General features: G+C 33.0%; 1 protein-coding gene across 7 annotated transcripts in view; it reads left to right on the plus strand.

Annotated features, from left to right (window-relative positions):
* The window catches only part of Zc3h12b (zinc finger CCCH-type containing 12B), a 485919-nt gene that overhangs the window by 303607 nt on the left and 160145 nt on the right, over positions 1-22167 (plus strand). For 4 of the 7 annotated variants that reach the window (XM_013502827.1, XM_013502831.1, XM_013502826.1 and 1 more), the window contains one exon: positions 19108-19237. The exons of the other annotated variants lie outside the window; for them this stretch is intronic. The gene's annotated coding sequence lies outside the window, so the exon portion shown is untranslated. The remainder of the gene's footprint in view (positions 1-19107; positions 19238-22167) is intronic. 7 annotated transcript variants of the gene reach the window in all.

The following is a 22167-nucleotide window of genomic DNA, read 5'->3' on the forward strand; positions in this document are numbered from 1 at the left end:
AAAGTCATGTCATTTCCAAAAAGTAGAGGGAAATTGACACCATAAGTCTAAGAGAAATTAAACAGACTCAGAATATTAAATGCAACATAATTTCCTTTATATGACAAACCTAAAATATAAATAATAAAAAAAGATGGTAGGAAGCAAAAAGTCACACTTTGGAGATGAGGAAGGGCATTGAGATAGAAAGGCATTAAAACAGAAGATGCTAACAGGTAAAAATAAGGAACTTGACCCAGGTATGTTATATGTACATAGCAATTTCCCCAAACAAATATCTCTATCTTAAATTGTAATCATGCACAAATATAAATAAATAAATAAAAAGGTAGAGTCAGCATTTTTCAAGCTTCAGTGTTAAGTTTAAGAGAATTCTAGATTCAGTACTATCATGGTCAAATATGTAACAATGATACTTAAAGCATTTAATTGTATAATTAGTTGGCATAAGGTATATTTCCATTATTCTGCGACTTTCACCGCTATCCATTTCCTGGAAATTTTCAGAATTACATAATGAAACTCTGTAACCTTAAAAGAAGAACTCCCCCTTCTCCTCTCCCCTCACCTCAAGGTATCAACCATTCTACTGTCTATGTCTGTGAATGTGGATACATAAGGCGATGCATGTAAGTGGAATCCTATGATGTTTACCTCTTTGCATCTGGCTTGTTGCACTTAGCATGTCTTCAAGGTCCTGCTTCAGGATGCAGTTATTTCACACAATATTAAGCCTAAACAATAGTTATTTTATGAATATATCACATTTTACCTACTCACCCACCAATAGAAACTTGGAACAATTCCATCTTTTGGCTGTGTGGATAATGCTGCTATGAACACTCGTGAACAAGTGTCTGGTTCAAGTGCACTTTTATGTCTTTTGAGTAACACTTAGGCATAACTGTTGCATAATATAATTATATATTGAATTATGTAGTTCTATGTTTATGTTTTTGACAAACTGTTTTAAAATTTTCCCCAATGTTTGCACCATTTTATATTTACATAAGTAATACAAGAGGGTTTCAATTTCTTCACATGCTCACCAACACAGTTTTCTCATTTTTTTTACTGGTCTTCCTAATACATTTGAGTGGTATCTCATTGTGTTTTTGATTTTTATTTCCCTAAATGCTAAGGGCAATGACCATTTTTATGTATATATGGGTCATTTGTGTAACATTTGTTCTTCAAACAGATTTTATTGCTGCATTTTATTATATACCTAATGATCACATTCATCATAGAGAATTTGTCACTATATATGACATAACTTGATCCTTTTTTCCCATTTCTCTATTCTCTCTTCAACCCCTCCTCCCCCCATTTACAAAAGCTTTCTTTCCATTTTTTCCTTCTTTTCTCACAGGTTTTCTTTTTGTTGTTGTTGTTGTTTTTTTGTTTTTGTTTTTCTCCGGTACCGGGAACCGAACTCACGACCTTGCGCTTGCCAGGCAAGCGCTTTTGCCGCTGAGCTAAATCCCCAGCCCCTCTCACAGGTTTTCTTTTACCTTCTTTCCTTTCCCCTCTCTGCCCCCTTGTGCTCCTCTCCATTTGAAAAGTTTCTTCCTATTTCACAATACCTAATATACATTTTCATTCTTATTTGCCCTTTTGGTTACTCACACCTGAGAAACAATGCAGTACTTACAAGTGTGTGTCACACAAAGTGCATCTGTTTATCCAGGAAAGACTCAAACTTCTTTATTGAAGAGTAGTACTTCTTTGTATATAAAAAAAACTTTAACCATTTCTTGGGTGATAAGCATTTCAGCTGTTTCCAAAATTGGCTATTACAGACTGTGCCACTATTAACATGGGAATGCATATATCCCTCTGGTATGATGTTTTTAATTCTTCCAGGAAGATACCCAGAAGGACAATAGCTGGGTCAATGGTATTATGACTTCTCTAAATTTCTTGTAGAATTCATCGGCAAACCCATCAAGACCTATGCTTTACTTTATTGATAAATTATTAATTATATATTTTATTTCACTGATTGATATTGGTTTATTTAGGATTTTTATATCTTCTTATTTCAGCTTTAGTAATTCATATGTATCTAGGAATTTGTCCATTTCTTCTGCATTTTACAACTTATTAGAATACAAGTTCCCAAAGTAGGTATAGATGATCTTCTGAATTTTTGAAGGGTCCATTGTGATTTCACCCTTTTCATTCCTACTTGCATGAGTTTGAGTCTTTTCTTTCCTTTTTTTGATAACTTTGTCTATTGGTTTGCCAATTTTATTGACTCTTTCCAAAAATCCATCTCTTTGCTTTATTGATTCTTTGTAATAGTTTCTTAGTCTCCACTGCATTAATTTCTGATCTGACTTTATAATTTTCCCCCTAATACTTTCATTGGCCTTAGCTTGCTCTTCTTTTTTTAGAAGTATGAGGATCAACATTAAGTTATTAATTTCAACTTCCTCTGTTTTCCTAACATGGGAATTCATTGCTATAAATTTATACTGTGGGACTGCTTTCATTGTGTCCTATAAGTTTCAGTATGTTATACTGTCATTATTACCTAATTGTGGAAACTGTCTAATTTCTTCTTTAATTTTATCTGTGATCCATTGTTCATTCAGGAGAGTTTTATTTAATTTCCATGTATTTATGAATATCTTGTGGTTTCTTTTGCCACTGATTTCCAGTTGCATTGCAGTGTGATCTGATAATATGCATTGGGTAATTTCAATTCCTTTGCATTTGCATGAATGTATTCTATGAGTCAATATGTGGTCTATTTTGGAGGTTGTCCCATGTGCATCTGAGAAGAATGTGTATTCTAGTATTGTGGAGTGGAACATTCTATAGACATCTAACTTCATTTATTCAAAATTTAGTGCAGTTGTAATATTCCATTGATTATTTTTATTAGTTCATCCATCTTTTTGTGATAGTGGGTACTAAGATCCCTCAATACAATTACATTAGTGCTTATTAAATTTTTAAAATCTGTTAATATGTGTTTTACATAGTTATGTGCCCTGATATCTGTTCCATATATATGAGATTGTTATCTCTTCCTCTTGGATCATTCCCTTTGCAAGGAGATAGTGACCCTCTTTGTCTTTCTTAATCAGTCTTGGCTTGAAATTCTTTTTTTTTTTTTTTTTTTTTTTTTTTTTTTTGCAAATAGAATAGCTACCCTATATTTTTTCTGGATTCCTGTCTCAAGGAGTATTGTTTTCCTGCTTTTGACATTCTGTCTATGAATTTCTCTTTGAATTAAATGTGTTTCTGTTATGCAACATAACGTTGGATTTTATTTCTTAATGCATTCTGCCAGTCTGTTTCTTTAGATTGATAAATTGAGATCATTTACATTTATGGTTATTAGTGATATGTGTGGACATATCCTTGACATGGTATTTTCCTGTTGTTGGCTCCCCCTTTTTTCCATTTATTTGCCTTTCCTGGTGGATTCTTTCTGTTGGGGTTTGTGGTGTTGTGGTCCTCCTTATTTCTTTTGAGAATATCCTCCAGAATGTTTTGGAGGGTTCATTTGGTGTTCAAGAATTTTGTTGGGTGTACTTTTTCATGGAAGTATCTTATTTCTTCAACAATTTTGAAAGATAGTTTTTCAGGGTACATCAATGTGGGGTGGAGGTTGTTTTCTTTTAGGGCTTAAAATACTTCGCTGCAAGCTCTCCTTGACTTGAAGGTTTGTATTGAGAAATCAGCTGTGATTCTTATGTCCTTCCCTTTATAGGTGATTTGTTCCTTTTCTAACAGATTCTAATAGTCTCTGCTGGTGTTGAATTTTTGGAATCTTGATTATGATATGCCTGTCTGTAAGTTTCTTTTTGATCATAGCTAATTGGAGTTCAATATGCCTCACTTATAGCTTTGTTAAATTATTTTTTCCCTGCCAGATAAGTTTTCTGCCATTATGTCTCTGAACAAGTTTTTATATCATTTGTGCTCTCTCCTGCTTTTTCATTAACTCCAATCAATCTCATGTTATTCTTCTTTGCATCATATGGCAGCTGCTTTGTTGCCTTCTCATTGTTCCTTGCCATTTTTAAGAAATCTTTCATTTCATGATTGCTATCTAGGGCCGGGGATACAGCTCGGTGGCATAAACACTTGCTTGGCAAGCATAAGGTCCTGAGTTCGATTCCCAGTACCAAAAAAAAAAAAAATGATTGCTCTCTACAGGTCTGTCTTCTATATCTGAGATTCTGTCCTCACATTTACTTATTCTGCTGTAGATACTTTCAATGGAATTCTTATTCTCCTGGACATGTTTGAATTTGTTTCATGAACTCCATTTCTTTCATAGTTTGTGCATTCATGGTTTCAATCATTTTCTTAGGTTTCTCTATTTTTTATCTATTTATTCTCTAGAGTAATCAAGCATGTTTTTTATTTTAGTCACCATCTTTGTAGTTATTTGAGAAATTATTTCTAGTTTGAAATTTCTAGAGCCTCATACATTTGCTTCATTTTTAGTACTTCAGAGAGGCCAGCAGAGTGGCTTCCAAATTGTCCCCTGGGTTTACCTTTGGTGAACTAGGTGTGTGTTTTTGCATCTTGTTTAAAGTTCTTCCCATCTACTTTTATTCTGGTTTGATTCCTGGGTTGATGCTTATAAATTTCCTGTGATGAGTTGCTTTATTGCTAGAGTTTGAACCCTTAGGAAATGCCTACTTCTCTGAGATGTCTTCCAAGTGTAGCTATTTTTTGGGGTTTTGAATCTGTTGCAGGTTCCTATTTCTTCAATTTGATGAACATGAGAAGTTGCTGCCTGTTTGGTCCAGCCCCTCATTCTTTGGCATTGTCCCACAGTAGTTTTATGACCCTTAGGCAATCTCAGTCTTCCAATAACAGGAAGAACAGCTGGTGAGAACAATTATGTCACTTTGTATAAAGTGGTACCATCAGCAAAAACAATAACATCAAACACAGCCTAGAAAATGATAACCTCAGATAACCATTAATTTGCCACCTTTATCTGTATGTACTAGATTTGTGCTTATATAAAAAACTAAAACAATCCAGAAAGCATATGCAGTAATACATCCTCCATATGCCAAGTTTACACTCAGGGGTGAAAATCTGAAGGGACTTAGGAAAAAAAAAACAGAGGAATAGATGAAAAACAAGAGATTAGAAGAAAGGCTGAAAGGCAAAGGAAGTTCATGCAAACTTTGGGAAACTGGTGCAGAAGAAAGCAGGTTAAGAGAGAAAGAAGAAATAAATGGGAAAACAGAATAGAACAACAACTACAAGAAAGCTAGTTACTACATTCACTATCTTAAAACCAAGATCAAACAATGAAGAAGAAAAAAAGAGAAAAACAAAACAAAACAAAAGAAAGAGAGAGATGGGGAATCAAAGTCCCCTTCCAGGTTTGTTTTTGCTGTCACTTGTAGACAATGTGTGGAGACAGTCTAGATACATGTTGATTTATTCTCACAAGCCAGCAATAGCTTTATGGTGCAGTAGTGGATAATCTCAGCTAACCTGAAACTTTATTTCTCCTGCAATTCAGGATGACTTTGGGCTACATGTGTGGGGACCAGACCAGTTCAGCCTGCATCCATCAATAAATTTTCTGTGGACTTGAACTCAGCTAGGAGCTGCTAGATGTACCCAGCACTTGTTCTGAATTCAGACCTCAGTTGTTACAACTCCAAGATGGCTCCTGGCCATTCACCCTCTCTTTCAGTATGTCCAGTCCTGCAGCACTCACCACCAGGTAGTGCAGTTCTCCATGTCCACTATTCCATTATGCTGCTGGGTCTCTCCTTGGAGGCCGCTGGTGTTGCCAGTAGTTACCATGTGTATGCAGGTTTGAGCTGCTCCTCCCACACAGTGAGTCTTGACTCAGTGAGAAGACTCTGCTGACTACCTCATTTTTCCTTAAACTTTCTGTTTTCACTCTCCTTCTGTGCTCAGTCCTCACTTCAAATCCTTCCTGGATCCAGGGGATCAACTTCCTTCCTTCTTCTGTTCCTCTTTTGCTATATCCCAATGTCTGGACAGCAAATCTAAGAGAGGCTCTTTTTCTGCTGCTTATCACTCCACCATTTTCCTGGAAGTATCTCCCTCAAATAAAATTTTATCATCATAATCATGATATTATAATCACAGTACTCAGGAGACTGAGGCAGGAGCATCATTGTAAGTTTGAGGCCAGCCTGAGCCACATAAGCAGGCTTAAGGTCAGCCGCAACAACAGTGGAGACTCACTGATCTTTCTTGATGTTCTCTGAGGGTCATTTGCAGCACATAGTAAAAAGCACAGAAAAATGTCATCTACTCAGCTGGAGGCGCTGAGCCATTGCCCACTTGTGTATCTTTGAAGAAACATCTATTTAGAGTTTTTGCCATTTTTGTTTGGATTTTTAATTACTTGTTCCTTGTTCCTGCAATGTGCAAGAACTATACATAGATATAAATGATATAGATAGATAGAGATAGATTCTACATATTAGTCCAGTATCAACTTTGTGATTTGTAAATATTTTCTCTTTTCTGTGAATAGTTTTTTACTGCTGATATTTTCCTTTGGTGCACAATTTTAGTGAATTTCAATTTATCCATTTTTTGTTGCCTGACCGACAAATTGTAGCCAAATGAAATTTATTTTTGTTTCTGTCTTCTTCTAAGAGTTTTGTAGTTTAAAGTCTTAAGTATAGACATTTCATGTATTTAAAATTAACTTTTATATAAGGTGTCAGGTGTGGGTCTATATTGATACTTTTCTATATTTACATGAAGTTTATTCATCCCAAGTATCAATAAACTATCTTTTGCCATTTAATAATTGAACACCTGTGTTGGAAATAATGTCCTCATTTATGTAATCCTCTGTTTTTGTACTCTGTACCTTGTTTACATTGATCAACTAGACTGTTTTATCCCAGAGTTGCAGTGTTTTTATCACTGTAACTATGTAGTATATTTGGACATTGTGAAGTGGGAGACCTCCAGCTTTTATCTTTTTAAAAGTTGTTTTGGCTGTATGGGCATAATTGATATTTCTTATGAGTTTTGAAGTGTTCCTTAGTATTTCTGCAAAAATTGTTCTGCTGATTTGGCAGAGATTGCATTGGATCTTTACTGTGTGGATTGCTGAAGTGTACTGACATTTTAACATTACATACATCTTCCAATCACTGGATACAAGACATTTATAATCATTTTTCCCTTCTCTTATTTATTTTAGCAGTATTTTAAAGCTGTAATTTACAACTTTTACAACTTCTTGGCTATAATTTCCCTGAAACATTTACTATTTTCATGTCACTTTGTTTCTTTTTAAAATTTTTTTAGAATTCTGATGTAAGAGAAGCTTTGTTATAATCACTTCCCCATTTCTGGTACATAATGTCCATTACTCTCATCTTAAAGGAGGAGAGATTCATTTTAGCTTATGTTTTCAGTCAAAATTCATTAAATAAAAAGATAATGTTAATTAGAATAATTCACAGAGGATAAAAGTTTAAATAGACTCAGAGTCTAAGCGTGCCTCTAACACTTGCTTCACTGTCATTTATAGTACAAAAAATGTCCACTAATCTTTCTGAGTCTCAAGAACTCTTCTATAAATTCTATTAATATTTAACAACAGTTCTGTAAGTATTAAATGAGTGGATATGTATAAAGCCCTTACCTATTAACTGTTAGATATGAAGCACCTAATAATTTTTATTGATGTTATATTTATGTTGCAGAGGTACCATATATTTATGTGAACTTCTGCTGTGTTAATTAACTTTCTTACTTATTTAATCACTTGAATCATTTAGATTTCACTATTTAGTTGTAACATGACTTTGTGTGGTAGATGTATGCCTAATAAAATGAAGTCTAAATTGTTTTTTTCCTTTTCTTACTTTGTAACTTCTTTGAAGTCATCCTTGAATTTCATTTGATCTATAGTTGGCAGTATTCGCCTGGTCATTTTTCTAGCACTCTGCATTGTCAAGTAGACCATTTTTAGTAAAATAATGAAGTACAATGCAAGAAGTTATAATTATTAAAAACTCTTTATAGATCCCATTTTTCCAGAAAGACATCTTTTGACAGTCTCCTTAACTAATCTCCTTCCATGTTTGTGATTTCCTAAAAGAAGGGGATACTTATGGTGACAATGGATTAATATATTAATACAGATCAATATAATCAATTATATATAAACTTGTAACCAAACTTAAGATCATTGAATATTAATAAACCATCTTTAATTGTGTAAGTAATGAATTTCAATGTGAATGTTTCAGTGCAAGAAATTTAAGTTTTGAGTGATTAAAATTGGAGTGTTTTGAATGTGGAATATTTCATTTCTTTGCAAATCATGATAATCTTTTATTTTATTGAAATGTTTGCCAAGCATATTTTCATTGCTCTCTAAATAGTATGCTATTTTCCTTACACTAAGATAACATTCTGGCCAGGTGATGAAAAACTTGAATATATAATATTCCAGAAAGAATTAATTACTTTATCCCTGCACCTCATTGTCAAGTCAAAAAAAAATCTTTACTAAACTTAATCAAATGACACTAGTTTTCCAATACAAGAGGAAATTAAATATAAAGATTAAAAATCTTTCTCATTATGTTACTATTCACAGCAAATATATCAAAAAATCTTTCTTGGCATATCTTCTAGTCACTGTGGCTCACTTCAATTTGGGACTGGGATCTTTTCTTCCTTACTGTCTTTATTTTACAGTGGACAATCCAGATTTCCTTCAATAACCCATCTCTTCAAAATCTCTTGATGATCTTTTAAAAAATGAACGTTGGTCCTTTTTGCAAGAAACATTAACAACCCCTTTGCATATTATTAAACTTTAAAACAGTGGAAAATTTATTTTCATCTTAATCTAAACATTAAAATTCCACAGAAGAATTATATTACTAACATCTTATTTCTGAAACACTTTTGTATAGAAATGTTAATATACATAACCAGAAACTTAGATACAAGCTAAGTATACAAATTAAGTCAGTGATTTGTACCACTTAGTAAACTGAAGGAAAGTCATTGGTTAAATTTCTCTCCCCCTTCACATTCTGCAGGAATCATATGGATCAGCAGTATACTTGCAATATCAGACAATTTGCATATGAGTGTTTATTCAAATGTCTATAAATTTTGTTATGGCTCACCTGACTACTTCTGTGTAGCTTTAGCATATTTTAGTTTATTATAAAATATGAATAGGGGCTGGGGATTTAGCTCAGTGGCAAAGCGCCTGCCTGGCAAGCGCAAGGTCGTGAGTTCAGTTCCCGGTACCAGAGAAAAACCAAAAACAAAACAAACAATAAAATGTGAATAATTGTCTATTTCATTTTCACACAATGCCATACAAAATTTGAATTTATTTTGTCCTGTATTTGGCTGATTTACAGTCCTGGCAATGCTCTATCCATAAAGGGTAATCCATAAAGAGTAATTGCATAAAATATTATTAAGGATCTTGTTGCCTCACTTATGCAGACATTTTAGATATTATTGACTTTTCCTTTTAATTGCTTAGTCAGTCTTAATTTATTTTACCTTCATTATTTGAAGAAGACAACTATATAGTGGAATTGCTTTTCTTAGCCTGGATTTTTAGATTAATAATATTTTCCACTTGCAATTATTCTTGTTTTTATTTTGTCAAGGTCCTGTTTAACAAATGAGGTAATATGAAATACCAGGATTTATACATTTCTTCTTTTTAAAATGTTTGCTTCTTTTAGTTTATACTTCATGATGCTACTGCATTTCTTTTCCAGACAATAAAGTTATAATATTTAATATTTTATTTTATTTAATATTTAAATTTTACTTATAATATTTTACTATATATATACTAATAATAATATAATATTTTACTAATAAATTTTACTCATAATATTTAAATTTTACTTAGAATTACTTCCAGCATTAAATGAGTGAATAAATCTGTTCTTATTTACATTCTATTTATCCACACAAAGCCAACAAATACACTACAGACCTCTGTCTTTATTGTCTTATTAAGCGCTCATCTTCTTCTAAGTGCGACCATCACTGATTTACTAAACTGGAACTGCTAAACTTTACATTTTCACATATGATAGGTCAAACAGCCCAGCTAGTTCAATATCATTAGTTATAAACTACAAGAAGTGCAGAAATTATATTATTTTATTGGACTTAGATTTCATTTCTTGAGCTTTCTAAAACAAACTTTCCCACACTGTCAGGTTTTAATGCAAGTAATGTAATAGTAGTACATCCTTTTTATTGTAATTTTTAATGCATAGTAGTTGTACAAATGATATTCACTGTGATATTTACATACCTATATACATTGTACATTAATTATGTCCACTTATCCTTCTACCCTTGTCCTACTTCTTTGAAATTGTACCCAGTCCTCAGCAATTTCTCTTCTACTTTTAGATCCTTTTTTTGTTTGATTGCTTATTTGATCATTTGTTTCCACATATAAGAAAGAACATGACATAATTTTTTTCTGCCTCTGGCACATTTAACATAACAACCTTAGTTCCCATCTACTTTGATACAGAAGACATGATTCTACTATTCTTTATGGTTGAATGACACTCCATTGTGCATATATACCACACCTTATCAATTCATCTCTTGTTGGACATCTACGTTGCCTTTATTTCTTAGCTATTGTGACCACTAGTGCCACAATAAGCATAGATAGGCAGGTAAATTTTGTACAATGACTTCACTTCCTTCAGATCTATTTCCTCAAGTGAAGCCACTGGATCATATGGTAGTTTTTTATTTGGTTGTTCAAAGAGCCTCCATTCTCTTCTCAACAGTAGCTCTATTAATTTATATTTCTTCCAAAAGTATATAATGCTTCCCTACTTGCAACATCCTCATTAGCATTCAGTATTTTGTGGTTTTTTGATAATAACCATTCTAACTGGGATGATATGGTATAGTCCTATTTTTTTTTTTTTTTTTTTTTTTTTTTTTTTTTTTTCCGGTACCAGGAACCGAACTCACGACCTTGCGCTTGCCAGAGCAGGCGCTTTTGCCGCTGAGCTAAATCCCCAGCCCCTAGTCCTATATTTTTGAGTTACTTTTCCTGATAGATAATGATACTGAAATTATTTTCATATATAATTTACCCATTAGCATTGTAGAACAGATACAAATAATGTCACTGGTACTAAAGTGTGTTTCTTCTTTTTATTATTGTAGCCAACTATTGGAAAATTTCCGATTTTATAATGTTTGGGGGTTAAGAAAATTTTGAGAGTTTAATCTGTTCTTGCAGAAACTAGGCTGTATTTAATTTAGTATTAGTGGTAATGACCAATACTTATATAACTCTTACTATGAACCAAACACTTTCTGTGTATTAACCAAATTAATAATTGTGTGATGTATTGTTTCCTTTTGCACAGGTTAAAAAATACACAAAATACTTATGGGAATTTCATAAGGTCAAACGGGAAGCAAGTGATAGAACTTTATTGTGACCTGAGATAACTTTCTCCTAGAGTTAGTACTTATAGCCATTATAGTCTGTCACTTCTCCATTTATCTTCTCAATTTACTACCAATCAGTTGTTTAATTGGTTATAGATACAGGTATAATAGTAATCTTTGTTATATGTTTTTTCATTATTATAGAAAAGTTTTTGTTGGTACTTGAAAATATACTGAAGTATTAGGCATATTTGTTTTAGTATTTAGTTTTTATACAACTACTGGCCCCCAAAATAATTTGAAATACTAATTATACATATACATTTAATGCTAGTGTTAATAGTGTTGTTCATTTAATATTTATTAGGAAAACTGTTCAGATCAATAATTTTATAAATGAGGAAATGGATGCACAAAAGAAATAAGAGCATGCTCAAGAAAAAGGCTTAATGACAGGCTTAAGGAAAGGTTAATATGTGTGAATTTAAAGAAAAATAGGGGCCAGGGATATAGCTTAGCGAAACAGCACCTACCTGGCAAGTGCAAGGTCCTGAGTTCAATTTCAAGTACCACAAAAAAAAGAAAGAGACATTTTAATGTAAGTAGTACCCAAATAATACAATATAGATATTAAGTATTCAGATATATCAGAATTTGTGGATAGAAATAATGAAAATGTAGGAACCACTTATCCAAGGGGAAAAGTACCTGAAGATACTTAGCATACTTAGCATACACCTTAGGTTGCTTTGTGCATGTAATTTATTCTAACCCACATTTTTGTTCTTGGTTTTGGAGAATCCCTATAGCCTAAGTGGATGTAATAGGATTCACTTCTGCTGACCCCTTCTTTTATTATAGAATTCTTTTATAGTTTATTAATAAGATAATGCTCTATTAATCTTATCATTGGAAACAGACTTATTTGTAAGGAAGGGCCATCCCATTATGTCTTGACCAAATATATCCTACTACACAATCAATTTGGGATTCATAATTATTTTGAAATGGAAGTTTTTCTGATAAGCAAGGGATTCTTTTTGTTTTTCTTTCTTTTCTTTCTGTTTTTCAAGTCATTTATTTCACTACAATTACACGACAGTAACCATGTATAGCTATGAATTGAGATAATTTCATGCTACTTCACTGAGAGAAAAGTTATTGTCAGTAATGACTATCTGAAAAGGAAATGATAGTATCTTCTGAAGCACCGTTCATGTTTCCCACTAAGTAGGTAGCCACTTGTAGCAACATCTTTTGGAAGACTTAATCCTTCCTCCAGTTGTTCTTTACCTTCTGAATTTTCAGTGCTTTTAATTTTTTATTAACATGTATTAATTGTGCACATTAACGTGGTTTAGTGTGGTTTTAAACACTTGCACACAGTATCCTCTGATCAAATCATGTCTCCCTTTGCCCTACTCACCCTTTCCAGCACTCTAATGATCAATACAATATTGTATAATCAGAGCAACATTCCATCTTCCACATATGAGAAAGAATATGTAGTATTTATCTTTTACTGTTTGGTTTATTTCACTTAACATTATGTAATCCACTTCCACTTCTTTGACAACAAGCGCTAGGATTTAATTCTTTTCTGTGGCCAAATAATATTTCATTTTATATTGTATATTATTTATATATATGTAAATATATAATATTATATATTTTTCTTTATCCATTTGTCCTTTGGTCGACAGTATTATGATTTATATACAGATATTCCCCCAAAGCCTCATGGACTCATATGTGGAGCTTTGGGGAAATGACTAGGTCAACAGGATATTGTGCTCATCAGCTGATTAGTCCACTCATGAGTTTATAGCTAAATGTAATATTGTTGGATGAACCCCAGTAACAGGAGGTGGGTCGCTGGGATCATGGCTTGCAAGAGTATGTCTCCTTCCCTTTCTTCCCTTGAACTCTCTCCGCTTCCTAGCTTCCATTTTATAAGCTGTTTTTCCTCTGTCGTACCCCTCCTAACATCACACCCTGACTTGAAGCCAGGCAGTTGTGGACTGCAACCTTTATAAACTGTGACCCAAAAATACACCTTTCCTCTAATTTGTGAGTATTGAGTATTGTGTCCCAGCAACAAGGAAAGTAACTGAGACAGACACCTATGTAGATCCCTTTTGTCAGTTACTGTGACTAAAGACACAATAGACATGTGCTTGTGGATAACTCTTTTATGCGCTTATTGTACTTTTTTGGATATATACCCCAAAATGAAAAAAGTACATTATAGATACTGCTCATTGAATGACTTATTGGTTGAACGACTGTTCAGACTTGTGACCAAAATGTGATGCTCATATTTTTGACCCACTGTTCAGACTTACCACTCACATTCAGATTTACAACACATGAACATGAGTTGCAGTGTGGCCTTATGGTAGCTTCTTCAATAGCACATTACTGTAATTTTTGCTGATTGTACTACACAATACAGTACTGTAGCTTTATGTTCTGTTGTATAATACTACATATTAGAGTTAGGCAAATAAAAGCAAAGTCATCAAGTTGGAGTTTCCTTTGACCATTTGTTCTGAATATTGTAATCTACATAACTATATGCAAGTCCTCACTTAGTTAATCATTCATTTAATTACCTATTTGCAGGAACTAAACTCAATCAATAAATAAGGAATGTCTGTGTATGATACACTCTATTTTTAGTTTGGGGGAAATTCCACACTGCTGTCTGTAATGTACTAATGTTTTTATTCCCACCAATAGTGCACAAAAATTCTTTTTGTGCCCATCCTTGCCTGCATTTATTATTTCCTTTTGTTTTGTTTTGTTTGATAACAGCTATTGTAGCTACCACATTTCTTGAAAATAAAGCTGGGTCTCCTATAAAATTTTGCTCCAAAAGGTACAGTAGGACTTATTTCCAAGACATAACTTATTTTTTTCATTTACGACAACATATATTTACATATGTAAAACAATCATTGATTCATGTGCAAAAAGACTACATTTTTTCATGTATAAAAATCTGTATTTACTCAAATAGTCATTTATCTTCTTCTGTAACATCGTCATGATTCTCCAAACCCTGAATTCTAGCCTGAATTTCTTTCAACTCCATTTATTATAAAACCATTTGCCCCAGTCTCTCCAGCAATAGAGCTCTCCTTAAATGAGCATTTCTTATCTATGTAGCCAGCTTATAGTGCATTGGCAATACAGCTGTCAGTGACTTTACCATAAATCCTTCATTCAAGTCATATTAATTGATGACTTATGAGACAGAAGTGGAAACAATCATGATAATTAATAATGATGGTCCACACAAAAGTTTCAGGCACCAAAATTGGGAAAACACTTCTGTATTTCACATGAGCACATTATGTACATCTGTTACAAAACAAAATGTATTGAATTATGAAGACTCACAAACCATGCCCACTTGGTTTCAAATGCATATATTATTTTTGCACTGTCTATATGCTGGTCATTCAGTGATAAGTCCCAACTTTATCTATTCACATAGGCATTTACTTCTCATCCAAAGGCACCTGCTTTGATATTTACAAATACTTAATCATAATTTATATTTATTTTAATTATTGGTATCAACAATATTATTTATATTTAATTCTATAACAATAGTATTTTATAATCCAGTACATCCCATGTGTGTTGCAATGAATAACAAAATGTGTCTGTCTAGCTAATGATCTTAACTGAGGGCCATCTGGGGTGCAGGGCTTATACTATGAACATCCTGAAAAGTCATGGGATGGCTTATTTTCTTGTTTGAGCTTCTTTTCTGATTAGGTCTTATTTTTAGAGAAATAGCATAGGGTGAGATTTTGCTCAATTTAAACAATGTTGGGATAGATTCCTTAATGACTTAATAGTGGTGGGGATTTAAGACATAACATTACCATCTTCCTGGTATAAAAACAAATTCTTGTTATTATTATAATAGAAAATGGAAGAAGGGATCTATGTGATAGCTTTTAATATTATTTTATGTAATCATCACAAAAATATGATAAGATAAATTATTAGGTATATTTTTAAAAATGAAAACACAGGTTCCAATAGGCAGAATAATTTGTCCAACATCACAGTGGTGGAAAATAAGGTAATTTTCTCCTTATCAAGTAGTGTATTATACTAAAGTTTTATGCATTATTTTCATTCTCAACAAATATATAAACATTTTATGTATGTTAGGCTCTTTCATATTTATGTGTATATACACATATTGTGATATATGATAAAGACATGATCTGAATACATGGCTTAAAAATTACATAGTGGTCAAGTGTACCATTTTTGAAGTCATGTAGACCTGAGTTTAGGTCTTAGCTGTTACTAAGTGTATGAATTGGGCAAGTTGTTCACTACACTAAGCTGTTATTCCCTCATTTAAAATTCATCTGGAAGCAGAAGAGGCCTAGAATGGCAAAGGCAGACTTGGGCAACAAAGGCAGGTCAGGAGGCATCACAATCCCTGACTTCAAATTATACTACAAAACTACTGTGATAAAATTAGCATGGTACTGGCAAAAATAGACTTGAGGATCAGTGGAAGAGATTAGAAGATACAGACACAACTACAAGCACACTCGGTCACCTTATCTTTGACAAAGGGGCAAAACATGTTCACTGGAAGAAAGACAACTTCTTTAATAAATGGTGCTGGGGAAAAAACTGGCTCTCTATGTGCTGAAGACTAAAACTGGACCCATGTCTATCATCATGTACTAAACTAAAGTCAAAATGGGTAAAAGGGCTAAATATTAAAACAGAAACACTAAATCTACTGGAAGAAAAAGTAGGTAGAAATCTTGAAGACATAGGTATAGGCAAAGACTTCATGAACAAAACTCAAACTACATGGGAAACACTTCAAAGAATCAACTACTGAGATCTCATCCTATTAAAAGGTTTTCTACCTCAAATTAAATCACCAATGAAGTGAAAAGACAACCCACAGAGTAGGAAAACATTTTAGCTAACTGTCCCTCAGACAAAGGACATATCTAGAACATACAAAAGAAATGAAAAAATCAGACCCCCCCAAATTCAAAGACCCAGTACAAAAATGGGCATCTGAGATGAATACAGAATTCTCAGCTGAAGGAATACAAATGCCAAATAAATACACGAAAAAATGTTCAACATTATTGGTCACTCAACAGATGCAAATTAAAACAAAGCTGAGATTTCATCTCACCCCAGTAAGAATGGCTACTATCAAGAAATCAACTATAACAAATGCTGAAAGGGTTGTGGGGGATAAGGACCCTTCTCTACTGTTGGTGGCAATGTAGACTGGTGCAACCACTGTGGAAATCAGTCTGGAGATTCCTCAGTAAACCAGGATTAGAGGTCCCATTTAATCCAGCTATTCCCCTTCTAGATATTTTCCCAGAAGAAGTAAAAACATCATACCACAGTGATATATGCACACTCATGTTTAAAGCACCACAATTTGTCATAGGTAAATCTTGGAAACAACCCAAATGCCCATCAACTAAGGAATGGATAAAAAAGATGTGATATTTTTACACAATGGAGTATGACTCAGCTGTAAAGAAGATTAAACTGGAGAGAGTAGTAGGGAAATGGCTGCAACTTGAGTCCATACTTATAAGTGAAATAAATTAGTCTCACATGTGTAAACATTGTATTGTCTCCCTAGGGTAAGAAGCTAAAAGAGTAAATAAGACCCAAAATGTACAACAGATATTATGAAATGGGAAGAAAATGCTCAAAAATAAAAAGAAACTTGAATGGAGGAAAGGAGGAAAGAAGAGAGGAAAGAAAAATTCCTTATATCTATTTATCTATCTATATATATATAAAATAGTTAAGATAGATATACTACTAATTACTATTAGCTCATTGAAAGAGTAAGTACATGCCTATATTGCTTGATCAGTTTTTCATGCCTGTGTCTTGTATTATGAGCAACTACTTTGAAGGTAACAATGCACAATATACTGAGCATTGTTACTGTCCTACAATCTTGTTTTGAAATTTTGTGCCTTTGTTTTTCTTGTTTGTTCTTCTTCTCTTTAAAACAGAAAGTAAGAAACATTAGTAAAGAAAAGATAATACTCTTCCTTATGAAAGTTTTGTGAATCAAACATGAACAAAACAATATGTATAAGGCTTTTTGTACAATATTTAGCAAGCAATAATTACTTAATAAATAATACTATTACCTATTATCACTGAACAATTCCCAGAATAACAAAGGCAGCATATATATATGTAATATATTAATATATAGTAATATAGGAACATATATAGTAATAATATACTATATTATATAATATATATTATTAAGGCTATGAAAGAAATTTTGTTGTACTAGAGATTAAACCACCCAAGGCCTTCATGTTGAGCTGTATCCCCAGTCTTTTTAAATTGTGAGACTAGAGTCCTGCTAAAATGACTAGGCTGGGCTCAATATTTTATTCCTCATGCTTCAGCCTCTCAGAGTACAAGGATTACAGGCATACATCACTACCCCCTGTTGTAAAGAGATGTTCCAAAAGCTGCTTCAGGATAGCAAAACCAAGAAGGTTAATTGGGCCCACTAGAGACCATGAATACCTCATAAAAAGTACATTAGAGACTTAAAGTGTAACTGGGCAAACAGAAAACCTTGTAGATACAGCAAACAACATGAGAAAGTTTCTCAAATTATAAAAACCATGACTGTGTTAGTGGAAACACGATTATATAGAGAAATGACCCAGAAATTTTCAATTCTCTGTATAGCAAAAGAGTAGTTGTTAAAAATTAGAAATTTAAAAGGATAATATTAGAAATTAATATCAAATTTTCTAATACAGTAGCTATTCTGAGTGATGGAAAGATACCTCCAGATTATGGCCTTAAAAGTGACTGAAATGAGTAGTAAATGAGAAACAAATGAACAAAAATAGAACAGTAGCAGCATACCAGTATCACAAATATAGACAAATCAAAGCAAGAACATTTAAAGTGATACAGGGTTTCAAGACAAAATAATATGAATTAACAGTGGTTGTTACATTACATATCACTATCCTCAACTATGGTGCTCAGATTACCAGATGTAAGAATGGCTATTATTCTATTTTTTGTTTGTTTGTTTCTCGCTTACTACTCTCTTTAAAATAAAAAAAGTGAATGAAGTGTAATGGAAATGAAGATGAATGTATATAGTCCATTCACATTCATTTTTAAAGTTCTGTTATTTCTACAAATTTGTATGAAAAAAATTTGACCTACAGAGTTAACCTGTATTATATTCTAATACACGAAAGGAAAGGAGAGCCATAAGGAGACTACAAAAGTTTAAGTAACCAGTGTTATTTATTGAACATTTCATAATTTATTGAGTATGTTTATGTTCTTTGAATCATTTGGACCTGACAATGACTTTGTGACTAAGACGGGAATTATTTCATTATATAGATGAAGAAACTGGAGCCCTGAGATGTGGTAGTCAGTAGTTAAAGCAAGGCTTGTGCCCACAAACTTTGCATCAAAATTCCTTTGTACTACCCTGTAGAGGACAGTTTTGCTCCTAGTATGTATGGGCAGTTAAAGATTGTTGTCATATGAATAAATAACTACCATTATAATTTATTTTAATGAAAAATGCACAAAATTAATAGAATCATAGAATATATAAAATTGATATCAGATCCTTTATTCTAGGAATGGAAAGGTCAGACTCACCTACAGTCACACAGCAAGACACTGGAGAAACCAAGCCTATAATCCAGGACTGCAGTATGCCTCTCCTATGTGACTAGGAACGCCTTAGGCAAAACCTTCCTTAGGCACAGTAAGTTTGATCCCTAACATATATTTGGTATCATGTACTGTATCAAGTATTTTCTGTAAATATGAGTATTCTGTCCTCTGAGGTAGGTAGATAATATTATCTACCCGACTTTACAGAGAAAACAGATGCTCATAAGTATTAGTGAACTTATTCAAGAATACAACTTAGTAGGTAAGTTATTAAGGTTTGAACCTAGGCTTCCAACTCCAAATTCAGAAACCAGTGAAGTAATGCAAACACTAAACAGAAGAAATTTAAGAAAAGAATGTGGCAAACTAGAGAGTACATATCCCACTCAAAAACATTAAAACTCATTTGCTTAAATCAGTAGACTGGCCAAAAAGAATTAATCAGTGCATCATATCCAGTCTGCTGGCAATGAGTTAACAACCCCTGATATTACCTCTCAGCTCTGCAGGAATTTTAGTGAAAATTCAATGCCTGAGTTGTGGTAGCCATTACTGCTGTTAGAAGGTCCCTCTCCGGGATAGGAAAGCCTTGCAAACATTATGTAATGAATGAAAATACATGCCTAAACTATTTCTAATATTGTCAGTTTCCCATGTAATAATAGCCATATTTCTAAAACAGCATTTCTTACTTCTCTAAAATCTTAATTTATGTAAATCATGTTATGTAATAGGGATTACATGAATACATTTTGTAGAGATTGATATTATTGATGTTTTTTGGTTCAAGCTTAACAGAAAAGAGTAAAAAATGATAATCACCTTCTACTTCTGATTATCATGATGTAACTGGATCTAAATTTTTCTTGCTGCAAGAAAGAAATGATTAGTAACTGTTCATGCCTGTTTGGCAACCAGGATCATGAACCCTGAGAGAAGCAAAATGAGTCATGAGAGCCCAATGTTTATCTCAAATTTCCAAATGGAAGCTCCTTCCTGACTTGCTACAGTGAGTGGAAACCCAACTAATGCTTAGTAATATCTCTGAGATAATGCAATATTTTCTCAGAGTTTTGAGAGGCTGCGATAGTTGGAATTTGTGGGTCAGAGTATTAGAATGAAGATAACTATAGGGATAAAGAGGTACCGAAAATTGTTTTATGATCCTCTTGAGTTTTTGGATAAATATAAAGAAGTATCTGTGTAGAGTAAAATTCTGCAATGCCAGGTAAAGGGTAATACTGAGAACTGCAAACTACTTCCTTGTGCTCATAAAAAACCGCAAGTAATTGAAATTTTAGCCAAAGTAGAGATTTCCTTTTACACACTCAGAGACTCAGTAGAATAGAAGCTGCTAACGTGTGAAGTCTCACAAAATGAAAACAGTTAAGAGAAAGAGATGTATATCTACTAAAGGAATAGAGATCCCAAATAAATAACCTAGTCCTAGAAAAATGAAAGCAATCCAAATATGAAACTTGTAGAAGTGAAGAAATTATAAAGATCAGAGTGATAATTTATGAAATTGAGACTAAAAAAATATAAAAATCGATAAATCAAAGTCAATTCTTTGAAAGGAAAAACAATATTGATAAAAGCTTAGCCAGACTTACCCGAAGAAAGAAAACAAATGCATATCAAAGCATTTGGAAATGAAAAGAGGTGAGACCACATTGGACACCACAGAGCTCCATGGGAGTATAAGAAAATACTTTGGAAACTTATATTCTTATAAATTGGAGAACTTGGAAAATATGGATAAATTGATAGACATGAATTACCAACATTGAACCAAGAAGATATAAAACCATCAAATAGACCAATGACAGACAATCAAATAGAAATTCTACAAACTAAGAGAAGCCCAGGACCTGATGAATTCACTGCAGAATTTTACCAGAACTTCTACAAACTAAGAGAAGCCCAGGACCTGATGGATTCACTGCAGAATTTTACCAGAACTTCTACAAACTAAGAGAAGCCCAGGACCTGATGGATTCACTGCAGAATTTTACCAGAACTTTAAGGAGAATCTAAAATCAATACTGACCAAATTTTCCCATAATATTGAGAATGACAGAGCACTGCCAAAGCATCCATGGAAGATAGCATTATCCAGATATCGAAATGGATGAGGAACCAACAAAGAAAGAGAGATAAAGCTACATGCCAATATTCATAAGGAACATAAATGTTAAAAATCTTCAACAGATACAAAAGAATGCAAAAATTCATTCAAAAGATCAGCCATCATGACCAAGTTGGTTTTATTCCACAGATATAAGTATGATTCAACATGTAGAAATGAATAAATGTAATACATCACATAAATAGACACAAACACAAAAATCACATGATCATCTCAATAGATACTGAGAAAGCCTTTGAAAAAACCCAACATCCACTCATAAACCCTTATGAAAATAGGTGGAGAAGGACCCTACCTCAAACTGATAAAGTCATTTATGATAAACCTACTACATATGTCATACTAAGTGGGGAAAAACTGGTAGTATTTCCAGTAAAATTGAAAATAAGATAAAGGTGTACACTCTCACTACTCCTGTTCAGTATGGTATTCAAAACTTTAACCACAGCAATCAGAAATATAAAGAAATATAAATGATACATATACGAAAGGAAGACATAAAACTATCCTTATTTGTAAGTAGCGTGACCCTTCACAGAAATGACATAAAAACTCCATCAAAAGACTCTTATAACTAATAAATTCTGAAAATTAGTTGGATACAAAATCAATATACGATGATCAGTAGCATTTCTCTACACTATAAATGAATTCATCAAAAAAAAATCAGGAAAACAGTCTCATTCACAGTATCTTCAATAAATTAAATAACTAAAAAATATTCTAACAGAGGAAGTTAAAGGCTTTTGTCATGAAAATTATAGTACTCTTTAAAAAAGATTGAAGAGGACATCAGTAAATTGAAAGACATCCACTGTTCCTGGATAGGCAGAACCAGTATTGTCAAAATGGCCATATTAGCAAAAATTTTA

The sequence above is a fragment of the Chinchilla lanigera genome, unplaced genomic scaffold (genome assembly GCF_000276665.1).
Source record: "Chinchilla lanigera isolate Chin_1 unplaced genomic scaffold, ChiLan1.0 scaffold00074, whole genome shotgun sequence".
Classification (NCBI taxonomy): domain Eukaryota; kingdom Metazoa; phylum Chordata; class Mammalia; order Rodentia; family Chinchillidae; genus Chinchilla; species Chinchilla lanigera.